This window comes from Eleutherodactylus coqui, chromosome 1 (assembly GCF_035609145.1).
Source record: "Eleutherodactylus coqui strain aEleCoq1 chromosome 1, aEleCoq1.hap1, whole genome shotgun sequence".
NCBI classification, from domain to species: domain Eukaryota; kingdom Metazoa; phylum Chordata; class Amphibia; order Anura; family Eleutherodactylidae; genus Eleutherodactylus; species Eleutherodactylus coqui.
In genome coordinates, this window is record NC_089837.1 from 407,267,647 (window position 1) to 407,282,265 (window position 14,619).

A 14,619-nucleotide genomic window follows, 5' to 3' on the forward strand; every position below is an offset into this window, starting at 1 on the left:
CCAAGTTGCACAAAAAAAATCTACGATATCACCCATGGTTTTCAATAGGGCAAGTGACGTGACAGCAGCACTTGCCCCATTGAAATCAATGGGAGGAGATTACAAAACAGCATTGGAATCTCCCATAGCGAGGAGAGAGATGTGGGAAGAGCTACAGGGGATCTCTTATATATCTCCCCATATTTGAGGAGATAGGGGTGGGGCTAGAGGGCTTCCCCGAAAGCCGGGTTAAGGAGGCAGGGCTAGAGGGGGGGCTAGAGTGGCTCTCATAGTGATTCTTTTCTAGCCAAGAGAGGGGGTGGGGCTAGAGGGGTTTTCATTGTGATTCTTGTCTAGATAAGAGAGGGGCCAAGTTAAAAGGATCCACCCTCTAGTCTCCCCCTATCTCTTGGCTAGACAAGAATCACTATGAGAACCCCTGTAGCCCCGCCCCCCTCTAGCCCCACCCCTTTCCCCACTCTCAGGTAAGCCCTGGGAAAGCCATCTAGCCCCACCTCCTATCTCTCCAAATATGGGGAGATATGAATGAGATCCCCTGTAGCTCCGCTCCCCCTTTCTCCTAGCTATTGGGGATAATGAGGCTGTTTCGTGATCTTGTCTCATTGATTTCAATGAGGCCGACACTGCTGTCACCAGCCTCATTGAAAACAATGGGCGATGCAGCAGATTTTTTTTTATTGCAAATTGGCTTAAGTGAACACATCCCAAATGAGAATGAAACTATTGAAAATCATTAGTTTCAAAATCATGTGTTTTTACTCACTCTCACATCGCAAGAGAATCTATGGCCAGTGTGCAAGAGCCCTAACTCCTAGGCAGCATGCCTGCCATCTTTGAGCCATATATCACTTCAATATTTTCCTTCACGTCTCCAATTGAATCATTTGCATGTTGATGTCACCAGCATATGGTGATGTCAATAAGAGAAACCAAGTAATCTTGTAGATATGATACCTTTTAATGGCTTAAAAAAATAAATAATGTTATAGCGAGCCCTTCAAACCTACTCAGGCTTCTTCCTCAGGCTTAAATAGATCCAAAGAGGCATATATATTTAAACAAACATACATATAAAAAGGCACAGACATGGCGTGATTAATGTCTCCAACATAAAGGTAATTTACAGGACAAAAACTTAGAGCAAGAATGAAATCTCATCACAAGACAATTAAAGAAAGAAAGACAGAATTACCTGTGGCAGATCTTTTTTCTAGCCACGGACACAACATAGAACATATGAAAGTTACTATACTAAAAGGCAATTTCAAATCTCTACATTATAAAATAATTTGTATGTATTTATATTTATAACTACACTTGATACTCTCAAGAACAGAATGAACCTCAAAGGGGGATTTTTGCACCAGTGGAGAATATGAGAAATCTGGAACAGGGATAACACGCTGGCCTGGTGAACCCCTAACACCAATTTAGATATCATAAAACTTTCACATCCCTTATTAGTGGACTAATTAAATATTTACTCCTCTACTCATCCCGCTTTGGTATTTTATTAAGTGCAATCTAATCACACCATGTCTGTGCCTTTTTATATGTATGCGTGTATATATGCCGCTTCAGATCTATTCCATTTTAGCCTGAGGAAGAACCCGGAGTAGGTTTGAAAGCTTGCTATAACATCATGTATTTTTGCTAGCCATTAAAAGGTATCATATCTACAACACAGTAACATAGACAATGTCTATTTAGTTCAGCCTGTTTCCATCCCTCTTTGTTGATCAAGAGGAAAGAAAAAAAACCAAAAAAAAAACAGAAGCCTATTTAGCCCAATTTTTTTTTTGGGGGGGGGGGGATCATTTCCAACTCCATAATGTCATTCAAAATACTCCCTGGATCAACGTTTAAAAACTCCTACCTGACTTCAAGACCCGGATCAACAACCCCACTGGTTATTTAATGTCTATATCTTGTAATATCATAGCACTCTAAAAAGACATCTAGTCCCCTCTTAAACTGTTCTATCGATTTTTCCATCACAACGTCCTCAGGCAAAGAATTCCATAATCTCAATACTCTTACAGTAAAGAACCCACTTCTGTGTTGGTGATGAAACCTTCTTTCCTCTAGATGTAGAGGATGCCCTCTTGTTACCCTTACAGTCCTGGGTACAAACAGATCATTGGAGAGATCCTTGTATTGTCCCCTAATTTATTTATACATAGTTATCTGGTTGCCCCTTTACCATCTTTTTTCCAGGGTGAATAATCCCAATTTTGATAGCCTTTCTGGGTATTCCAGCCCTCTCATTCTGTTTATTAATTTTGTTGCCCTTCTTTGAACCCCCTCAAGCGCTGCAACATCTTTTTCCTGAGCACCGGTGTCCCAAACTGTACACGGTACTACATGTGAGGCCTGACAAGTTCCTTATATAGTGGAAGAATAATGTTCTCGTTCCTCGCCCCTATACCTCTTTTAATGCACCCCAAGACTTTATTTGCTTTTTCAGCAGCTGACTGGCATTCATTGCTCCAGTTAAGTCTTTAGTTAACTAGGACCCCCCCCAAGTCTTTTTCCATATCACTTTTTCCTAGCAGTACCCCATTTAATGCAAAAAACAGATAAAAAAGAATCCACGCTCCTTGTGAGCCAACAAGGGTATTGAAGTGGTATTGAAGTGAAGAATAAACCACCTGTTTTTGAGGATTGACGACAGGTTCTCAGTGGGATAGAGGCAGTTTCCTAGCCATGGACCCAAAATTTCAATGTGTTTATTCACTGAGCCACTAGAAAAAGCACTTTCATCACCAAAGTTCTCCTGGACCATTGAGAGAAGCTGTTCTTGAAGGATGTTTTGATACTATTTTTAATTCATGGTAGTGTTCTTAGGTGAAATTGTGAGTGATCACACTCCCTTAAATGAAAATCAAGTAGAAATGGTCTCATGATGCTTCACTTTTGGCATGACACAGGACTCATGATAGCATTTACCTTTTTTCTACGGACAATAATTCTTCCAGATGTCCCAAATAGTCTGAAGGGGGCTTCAAAAGAGAAAATAGTGTACAGGGCTTAGACTGCAAAGGACTGAAATAAAGTTATTTTCTCCGAGAAAAACAAAAACACAGAAATTGTGATAAACTTCGAGCACTGATAATGCAAAAGTAGGCTGCCATCAGTCAGGATTTGGCTCAGGAGCTATCCAGCATGCCAGGGCGAATTGCAGAAGTCTTGAAAAATAAGGAATAACATTGTAAATATTAAGTCTTTGCCTAAGGGCTCGTTCAGACGAGCGTGTTTTGGTGCATACTTAGGTGCGTACATACGTCCGCACCTAGGTACGAGCAAAAACACGCGTGAACACAGCTGCGTGCTTGTTGTCAATGGAGCCGCGGCTGCTGCCGGCGGCTCCATTGAAAACAATGCTCTGTCGGTCCCCTGCATTCTTTTCCAGGGAAGGGCTTTACATATAAGCCCTTCCCTGAAAAAGAAACATTTTAGTGCAAAACAAAAAAATAATAAAAAAAAACGTACCTGTCTGCCGCTGCTGTGACCCTCGCGGGCATGAAGAACACATCTGCCGCATGCGGCAGATGTATCCTTCACCCCCGCTTGTTAAAAGAATTCCCTGCTGCTACGTGGCAGATGCAGCAAAAGGAATTCTTCAGTTCTCAACCGCAGCTGTCACACATGACAGCTGCGGTAGAGAATCCTGCTGCCAGCATCCTGTCAATGGCTTTTCAGGGAAGGGCTTCATAAGCCCTTCCCTGAAAAGCCATTTAAATTAGTGCAAAAAATAAAAAAAACAATTCTCACCTCCCTTCAGTTGCCGGGGCTCAGTCGCAACTTCTAGCGCTGTCCCAGGCTCTGTAGCTCTGAGCTATCAGCAGCCGGGGATTTAAAATCCCCGGCTGCTGATAGCTCAGCAGCGCTACAGAGCCGGGGACAGTGGCAGAAGTCCCTGCTGAGCCCCGGCAGCTGTTAGTGGCTTTGCAGGGAAGGGCTTCATAAGCGCTTCCCTGAAAAGCCTTTTAAAATGGTAAAAAAAATTTAAAAAAATAGGTACTCACCTCCCTTCAGCTGTCGGGGCACAGCGGCAGCGGCTCCATTGAAGAGAATGCCTGCATTTTTATTCTTTTTTACACTAAAATCTTTCTTTTTCAGGGAAGGGCTTATATGTAAAGTCCTTCCCTGAAAAGGAATGCAGGGAGCCAGCAGGCCATTGTTTTCAATGGAGCCGCCGGCAGCAGCCGCGGCTCCATTGAAAACAATGCGTGCATTCCCTATGGTGCACGCATGTCCTATCTTTGCAGGCACGCACCTGCAAAGTACGGACATGTGCACACACCATAGGGAATGCAGTGTTGTTAATACAAGCGTGTTTTTGTGCGTGCGTATGCATATATATATTTATAGACCTCAGACTGCTGACATCTTATAGTTTGACCCTTGGACATTTCAATGCCATAACTTTTCACAATTTTTTCCTTTTCAGTGCAACACATGCACTTATCCAGCCAAAATTCCATGGAGATATCTGTACTGAAGATTGGAACAGTGTTTGTCAGCTACTGGATCTCTTTTTTTTTTGTAAATTCTTTTTTTTATTAAGATAACAAGCGCACAGATAAATTACAGTTTTATTACAGTCCAAATAAACTTGTGCAACATCATGTCTGTAAATTACAAAGTAAATTTGACTTTTGCAAAGGTTTGGGGAAGAGAGTATCGGAGGGTGTAGAGGAGGGGGAAGGGAGGGATGGGAGGTAAGCTCTGAAGGGAGACTAAGGTGCCTCAAGATGACATTTAAATTGAGATTTATATACAATTTCAATTTTCAGAAAAGAAGAAACCGTGAAAATTGACAGAGTAGTAAGGACTGATAGAAAACTGAAACCAATAGTTGCCCAGGTACCCCTGCAGACTTATACATGAGAGTTAGGTACATGGAGTTGTCTCGACCAAGAACCCCAGACACTTCTAAATTTCTGTTTGTTTTTCTGTGCAGTTTCAGGTCATCTATGTACGACAAATGAGAAATGTTAGAAATCAGCGATCCAGAAAGCAAATCCCTTTTAAGCAAACAGCATTTATTCCAAGATTAGGCATAGTGAGAACACGATACAAACATCTTGAGGTTCTTAGAAGGTAGGAGTCAAACAGCAAGTGATTTTTTTTTACATAGAGAATATACATGACTTATACATTTCTCTGCATACTAAAATAGTTATATAATTTCTAAACTACACATCTCACACCCTTCCCTCTGTGTGAGGCTTAGTCTCAATTCAAGATACAAGGTGTCTGAGAGTGTCTCAGACTAGAACAATGAACTCTGTCATGTTTCTTTCTGTACTAGCCTAGTAAGAAGTTGTAAACCTATTGCAGTAGGTTAAATATATGTTTGTGAAACTTTTTGAGTTTCATATTGACAGTAAAGGTCCGTTTACATGCAACAATTAGTGCTCAAAATTTGTTTAAATGAGTGAAAGTGAGCAATAATTGTTATCTTTAAATGTGAAACCATTGTGCATTTTTTGTGCACTTGTCGTTTATTCCTGAGTTTCAGCCCGCATAAAAATAGTTGTTAGGTTTAAATGACATTCATTCAGTCTTCCAAATGACTTGAGGGAAGCGATGATTGCTTGTCCAGCTAAACACAATGACTCATGCCACAGTAGACAATGGCTTTTCTTTAAATGCATTAATTAAAATCTCTGATTCTTAGCATATACACACACATGCTCACCTGAGCAAACAACATATACAGTGTTTACATAGCCAATGAGGGCAAGGAAGAGGATTTCAAACGATTATATTTACATGTAAATGCTCAGCACTTTAAACCAAAAAAGTCACTAAGTCGTTCATTTGTTCGTTCAATCGTTGTGTGTTTATTGGGCTTTAGACTATTCTGCGTTAATGTAATCATATGCAGAAAAAAAGGATACATATGTTATAGTTAGGCAACATTGGAAGATATGCAGACATTCTGCTATTGCAGAAAACATGTAAGGCTGCCTGTCCACGGGCGACTCTTCACTGTGTTTCCCACAGTAATAATCCATCCGCTGGAAACGCAGTGAACGCTTTCGATAGACTACTAGGGAAAGGGCACCCCTGCTGTCCACGAGCAGAGAATCATAGCGATTCTCCACTAATGGGTTTTAAATCGCAGCATGCTGCGATTAGCCGCAATTCTCCGCGGTGAGCCTATCTGTCAGATAGGCTCAGCGTGGAGAACCCTCAGCTCTTCCCTGCTCCCCGGTGGTAGCTCTCCGCCATGGAATATCGCTACGCCCATAGACAGGAGCCCTAAGTCTGCATCTCTCCTACTGTTCCTGTGCCAAACAGCAGTACACAAACTATCCCACTGACATATTGAATAGATACAGTCCTTATTTGGTAACATTTTTGGAGAAGCATCAATGACAGTCTGTTAGATGCGCAACATACTTGCACCTACCAAAGATAGGACATGCGAGTGTCACTCGCATCTAAGGTCGTGGTGTGTGCAAAGACAGGACCTGTCCTATCTTTGGAGCGTGCTTTACATAGCCTCCTATGGGAGCTGGAAAACACGCACCACGCACCTCTGATCATGTAAACAGCCTACTTCAAATAGCTGGAATTCACCCGTTCATGTGATCTTTTCCACACACGAGGGGCAATCTTTTTGCGTGCCTATTCGTGCATGAAAAAAATGCTCGTCTGACCAAGGCCTTATAGTGCTCCTACACAGGACAACTGTCAGGCACCTAAGCGCCCAACAGCTGTCCCAATGGTGTCACACAGGAACGATAGTCGTTCAGTGACTGTAGGCGGAGCAATCTGGAGATATTTTCCGTTAACCCACCTCCATTCACCATGAACAGACGCACAAATCTTGCACGCATATGAATTCAAAAGAATTGGGTCATACACATGAGTAATTATTTTCCCGCATTGCGTGTCCTCGTAACGCATCGCCCATTGTATTCAATGGGGCTGGCAGCATCATTGTACCACATGCTAGGTGCACATGATAGGATGCTAAAAACCAATAGTAAGGGACCACGCTCCAACTTAATCAGTATGTCAATAGAAATGGGAAAACAAAGACAGGACTTACCCGGTGTTAGCGGGGTTAGCCCAGGTTCGGACCCCCCCACTAAACACCTCCACGTCCTGGTTTGTGTATAGCCAATCCACTCCAGTAGAAATCCACGTATTAATCCCTGTGTTGGAAGGGAGAGTGACCCGAGACTAATCATACCCCAAACAAGGGGGGATGATGATGGTATAAAACAAGAAAAACTAGCTCGGCGCTGCAACGGAACAAATACTGCACGTGAAGACCAAAGATCAGATAATGATCTTTAATATGAATATACAACGCATTTCGTTGTGTTACCCTGTTTTTCTCAAGTACAACACCCATACAATATAACATGACATATATAGGCAAAGTGTGGGACTTACGTTTGTAAAGTCGCCAATGAAATTGATTGCCGGCCATCCCGTCTGTGGCTCGTTCCCTTTCGGAGCAAGGTGGAATCTGCTAAGCGTAAGGACGCATGTGGCGTAGTGTATCCGGCGAAACTTCTGGGTACTGCGTGTGACGTATGCCGTGGTGACGTCATGACACACGCGCTAGATGATGATTCACAATTTACATTCCACAGCATTGGATGAACCTTCAAAGAGCAAAAAAGCCTTCCAAGGCTGCACTGATAGGGTTAAATGGAGGTGTATGTATTATATACATTTAGAACAATACAAAAATACTTTTGAAAAATCCCTGTGAGTAGAAAATGTGCTTGCTAGTCTGTCTGTCTTGAGAATATATGCGTGTGCTATCTGAATATCTTATTTGAGCTATATAAAATAAATTGTTTCGAAAGAAATAGCTAAAGCATGTAAAAATGGCTAGAAAATACAATCATAGATCATTGTTTGACTACCACTCAAACCCTTGCTACAGTTAAATATATTGTATTCTGGCTAAAAGTGATGCAAAAATGAATACAACAATGTGGTATTTTGTAAATAGGAAGCAATTTATAACTGTATCCAATGTTATATATTTCCTGCAGCAATACCTAATAAACCATTGATGAATAAATGCTCTTTTTTACATGAATGAGATCAGTTTTATTTCTTGGCAGCATCTAAATTGTGTTTGCCATTTGCTAGTGAAATTATGGAGACAGATGATCACTTAATTTGACCTTTCATTATTCCAACGCCGAGACATAAAGAAGTGATGTGCCACTCTTAAACTAGCCTGCATTGTTTCAATTTAGAGTTTCTCAGGTTTAATTTTAAAGGCATAGATTTGATACAATGTATCTTTCACTTACATGTTCCTTATGATGACATGCTGATTGACTAAGACATGTCTTTTGAATTGTAGGAAAATCAAACCATTGTTTCTCTAGTTTAGAACAAGAATTATGAGAAGTACAGCTTCATGGCTGTGACATAATTGTCTGGGGTTTTAATTTAATTTGGAATCTGGTGTGGAGTATGAATTAATTTGGGGGTCTGATATCTGAATTAATCTAATATCTATATAATGTAGCCTAGGTATACTCTGGAGTTCATCTAATTCTGTGACCTCAGTCACTATTATTTAGACGGTATGGTATTTGGAAACATAGAGTAGTACTCTAGATGCAGTAATATAGTTACTTAAGGAAACAGCAGTCATGGAATTGACGGCACCAACAGGGTAATAGTAATAGTGATAAAGGATGGAAGGGTTTGTTGCTATAGAGGGAAGAGATAGGCTGCAGAAGTGAGAGCCAAAGATTCTGAGAGAACACTTTGCAGCCATCAAGAACAGCTAAAGTTTGGTCTGGGCTGGATGAAAAAGTTACATTAGGAGAAGATGCTACCCGTGATTCCCTGGATTTAATAGTTACTCACAGCCTCACAGACAAAATGGCAAACCATGAAGATCCTGTCACAGCCACACATGGTGGCCCACTACTCATTGCTCATCCTATTTATTGTAGCACAGGAGATGAAATTAAAATAGATTAATATTAGAGATGAGCGAGCACCAAAATGCTCGGGTGCTCGTTACTCGGAACGAAATTCCCGCGATGCTCGAGGGTTCGTTTCGAGTAACGAACCCCATTGAAGTCAATGAGCGACCGGAGCATTTTTGTATTTCGCCGATGCTCGCTAAGGTTTTCATGTGTGAAAATCTGGGCAATTCTACAAAGTGATGGGAACGACACAGCAACGGATAGGGCAGGCGAGGGGCTACATGTTGGGCTGCATCTCAAGTTCCCAGGTCCCACTATTAAGCCACAATACCGGCAAGAGTGCCCCCCCCCCCCCCCGCACTGTCAGCGTAAAGATCGTTCTCCTCTGTCATAGCTGTAACAGCTGTAGCAGAGAAGAACGATGTTTGCCCATTGAATTCAATGGAGCGGCAATACAGCCGCTCCATTGAAAGCAATGGGCTGCCGGCGTGCGCGGGGTGAATTGTCGGGAAGGGGTTAAATATATAACCCCTTCCCTGCAATTCATCCAGAAATGTGTAAAAATAAAAATATATACCGGCGTATAAGGCGACGGGGCGTATAAGACGACCCCCCAACTGTCACCTTATACGCCGGTAATACAGTGGAGCAAAGAATAAAACGCATTACTCACTTCTTCAGACGATCTGCGCCGCTCCTGCAGGCTGTCACTCCCTCCTGGTGTTTGCAGGCTCTTGCTCCCTCCTGGTTCCCGGCAGACTATTGCTTTCTCTACGAAATCCCTGCCTCCAGAAACACATGTGCCTTCAGCCAATGACAACGATGTCATTGAATGGCTGTGATTGGCTGTGGTTCTGGAGGCGGGGATTTCAAGCCTTTCGTAGAGAAAGCAATAGTCTGCCGGGAACCAGGAGGGAGCAAGAGCCTGCAAACACCAGGAGGGAGTGACAGCCTGCAGGAGCGGCGCAGATCGTCTGAAGAAGTGAGTAATGCGTTTTATTCTTTGCTCCACTGTATTACCGGCGTATAAGGTGACAGTTGGGGGGTCGTCTTATACGCCCCGTCGCCTTATACGCCGGTATATATTTTTATTTTTACACATTTCTGGATGAATTGCAGGGAAGGGGTTATATATTTAACCCCTTCCCGAAAATTCACCCCGCGCACGCCGGCAGCCCATTGCTTTCAATGGAGCGGCTGTATTGCCGCTCCATTGAATTCAATGGGCAAACATCGTTCTTCTCTGTCACAGCTGTTACAGCTGTGGCAGAAAAGAAGGATTTGTCTTCTATATGTTCTCAATGGGGTCGGCGCTGCTGCTGCCGGCCCCATTGAGCGCATATAGAGAAGATTTATGGCCTTTAGAAGGACCGTTGGGGTTCTTGAAGCCTATAATAACTCCTAACACTCTCCCTATAGCAGCTCCAACACGATAGCACTTTCCCTGAACTAATGTCAGAATGCATCCGTAGCGAGCCGCGGGAGGGGCGGATTTCAATACTCGGGTGACACCTAATCTCGCCAGCCACTCACAGCAGGGGGGTGGTATAGGGCTTGAACGTCACAGGGGGGAGTTGTAATGCCTTCCCTGTCTTTCAATTGGCCAGAAAAGCGCGCTAACGTCCCAGAGATGAAAGTGAAAGTAACCCGAACACCGCGTGGTACTCGTTAAGACTAAGGAGCATCCCGAACACCCTAATATTCGCCCGAGCATCAAGCTCGGACGAGTACGTTCGCTCATCTCTAATTAATATATAATTAATACCAAATAGTGATACATGTTTTATTCCCCTTATTTTTATTTTCTGATTATAGATTTTTTATTTTTTGTCTTGCACATAACTATGGTGGCAGCCATTCTGTTTGAGCTGCTTTTAACAGCATTTAGAGATGCTTTACAGCAGAAATCATAGGTTATTCACACAATGGGCAGGATTTGGCTTATCGGTTTCTTTGAGAGACTTTCTAGACATGCTCGGTGACCTGTACAGAGGTCAATGTACATGAAGGGCTCAGTCAGACGGGCGTTTTTTCGCGCGATTTGCGCATGCGCATGCGTTCGGCGATTTTATAAAACCATTGCTTTGCAATGGTATCGGACACATGAGCACTTTTTATGCGCTCGTCCGATAAATTATAGAACAGAAATCGCAGATCGCACCTATCTGCGATTCCTGTTCTCTTCTCTATATGCGCCCAATGGGGCCGGCGGCAGCAGCGCCGACCCCATTGAGAACATATAGTAGACAAATCATTCTCCTCTGCCACAGCTGTAACAGCTGTGGCAGAGAAGAATGATGCTTGCCCATTGAATTCAATGGAGCCGGCAATACAGCCGGCTCCATTGAAAGCAATGGGCTGCGGGCGAACTCACGATGAATTTTCAGGAAGGGCTTAAATATATAAGCCCTTCCCTGCAATTCATCCAGAAATGTGTAAAAATAAAAAAAAATATATATACTCACCTGGTCCCGGCAGACGGAGATCAGCCGCGGCCGCCGGCAGTTCTCCTGAACTGCTCTCTGTAGTATTCAGCAGCCGGGGCTTTAAAATCACCGCCTGCTGAATGAGCTGCCTCTGATTGGTCACAGCCTGACCAATCAGAGGCAGCTCTCACTCACACCCATTCATGAATTCATGATTTAAAATTCCCAGCTGCTGAATACTACAGAGAGCAGTTCAGGAGAACTGCCGCCGGCCGCAGCTAAACTCCGTCTGCCGGGACCAGGTGAGTATATATATATTTTTTATTTTTACACATTTCTGGATGAATTGCAGGTAAGGGCTTATATATTCAAGCCCTTCCCGAAAATTCATTGTGAGATCGCCCGCAGCGCATTGCTTTCAATGGAGCAGGCTGTATTGCCGGCTCTATTGAATTCAATGCGCTGGACAGCTCCGGCCCGTTTCTATTGAAACGCGGCTAGGAGCAGATTTTTCGGGCGATTTTTCGGGCCCGGTCACGCGATTTGCGGATGCACATCCGTCATGTGATCCGCAAATGGCGGCAAAAAACGCCCGTGTGACTAAGGCCGGAGGGGGAGTCAATAAGATGTAAATATAATATATGACTTACTGTGACTATTATTGGGTTTAGTAGTCAGTGTGAAAACTGCAGAATATTAACATAAAAATTTGATGTATACAATAGGTCAATTTCGGATTTCATTCCCCTAAATCAGTGTTCCCCAACTCCAGTCCTCAGGGACCACCAACAGGTCGTGTTTTCAGGATTTCCTCAGTGTTACACAGGTGATCTAATTATTGTCAGTGCCTTAGACATTGCCACAGGTGTTCTTACCATAGGATATCCTGAAAACATGACCTGTTAGTGGTCCCTGAGGACTGGAGTTGGGGATCCTTGCCCTAAATTATACAGTGGAGGTTGCAGCCCCTTTATAGCCTTTAAGGCATGCTCCATTTCTGCAGTCCATGGCTGCTTCCTTATGTACTTAACAACCTTTCAGTAGATTCTTCTCAGTATAAAAACATAGAGGTGAGGTAGATTCTTCTTAGTATATACACACAGACGTCAGTTAGATTCTCCTTAGTATATACACATAGAGGTGAGGTAGATTTTCCTCAGTATACAAATCATTTCCCTAGGTTTTATGGTTTCTGAGAAAAGAACTGTCATGTATCGCAGATTTTCAGTTTTTAACGCTTAGAATTGAATATTGAAGTTGCAACCCCTTTAATTTCCTATTAGAATGAAAAGAATGGTAATTCCAAATTTCAAGTTTGTACAACACCTGGAAGTTACATAACATAGGGGTGCACTTACTTTTGCACCTAGCATCAAATAATCCAGTTGTGAACCCTTTACTTTTCCATTCCTTAGGTCCTAAATAGAAAAAATTAAAGGGGACACAAATCATTTATTCAATGCTGTAATTTACCTAATCTAATTCTCTAACTTCTCGGTGTCGTATAAAAACATGAAATTTGGCATGAACATTCTTTAGTTCCTAAATAGGAAAAGTAAACGGGTCACAACTAGAGATGAGCGAACGTGTTCTTCCGAGCTTGATATTCGTGCGAATATTAGGGTGTTCGGGATGTTCGTTATTCGTAACGAACACCATGCGGTGTTCTGGTTACTTTCACTTCCTTCCCTGAGATGTTAGCGCGCTTTTCTGGCCAATTGAAAGACAGGGAAGGCATTACAACTTCCCCCTGTGACATTCAAGCCCTATACCACCCCCCTGCTGTGAGTGGCTGGGAAGATCAGGTGTCACCCGAACATAAAAGTCGGCCCCTCCCGCGGTTCGCCTCAGATGCCGTGTGAGTTAGATGAGGGACAGTGCTGTTTGTACCGGAGCTGCTGTAGGGAAAGAATTGGTAGTTAGTGTAGGCTTCAAGACCCCCAAAAGGTCCTTATTAGGGCCACTGATAGCTGTGTGTTGGCTGCTGTTAGCAGTGGCAATTTTTTTTTTCCTCAAAATCGGCTCTGCAGAGCGTTGCACCTGGCATTAGGGACAGAAGTGCTGCATAGGCAGGGAGAGTGTTAGGAGTGAGTGTAGCCTTCAAGAACCTCAACGGTCCTTTCTAGGGCCATATTTAACCGTGTGCAGTACTGTCCAGGCTGCTGTTAGCTGTGCTGCATTTTTTTTTGCTTCTCAAAATCGCCTCTGCAGACCATTGCACCCTCCATTGATACTGCGGGGAAAGAATTGTATAGGCAGGGCCACAACACAGTTATTATTCATTGAATATACGCAGTGCGGCCTTTTGGTGCAAAAAAATGGAAAATAATTCTATTTGTCCTGCCTCTGTCCGTCCTAACGCCGGTGGACACGTGTCGGCTGCGTGTGCAACCTGTAAAAATCAGACGCACCCAGCTACGTTTTACTCCTGGCTTTGCCATTTGCTTTCCTTAATTGGGAAAAAAAATACCTGCTCTGCCACAGTTAATAACTCTGCTACCCTCACGTTCAGTGACACATTAGCAGGAAAACAGCACAGTTATTAAACTTCTCATGTTCATAGAATATACGCAGTGCTGCCTTTTGGTGCAAAAAAACGGAAAATAATTCTATTTGTCCTGCCTCTGTCCGTCCTAACGCCGGTGGACACGTGTCGGCTGCGTGTGCAACCTGTAAAAATCAGACGCACCCAGCTACGTTTTACTCCTGGCTTCGCCATTTGCTTTCCTTAATTGGGAAAAAAAATACCTGCTCTGCCACAGTTAATAACTCTGCTACCCTCACGTTCTGTGACACATTAGCAGGAAAACAGCACAGTTATTAAACTTCTCATGTTCATAGAATATACGCAGTGCTGCCTTTTGGTGCAAAAAAACGGAAAATAATTCTATTTGTCCTGCCTCTGTCCGTCCTAACGCCGGTGGACACGTGTCGGCTGCGTGTGCAACCTGTAAAAATCAGACGCACCCAGCTACGTTTTACTCCTGGCTTCGCCATTTGCTTTCCTTAATTGGGAAAAAAAATACCTGCTCTGCCACAGTTAATAACTCTGCTACCCTCACGTTCTGTGACACATTAGCAGGAAAACAGCACAGTTATTAAACTTAGATTATTCATTCACTAGAGGCAGTGGGGCCTTTCGTTTTCAAAAAAGGGAAAAAATTATATTTGGCCTGCAGTCTTGCGCCAATTTATTAGCTGCCTGTGAAATCAAATCACTGGTAATACAGCATGCTGAGGGGTAGGGGTAGGCCTAGAGG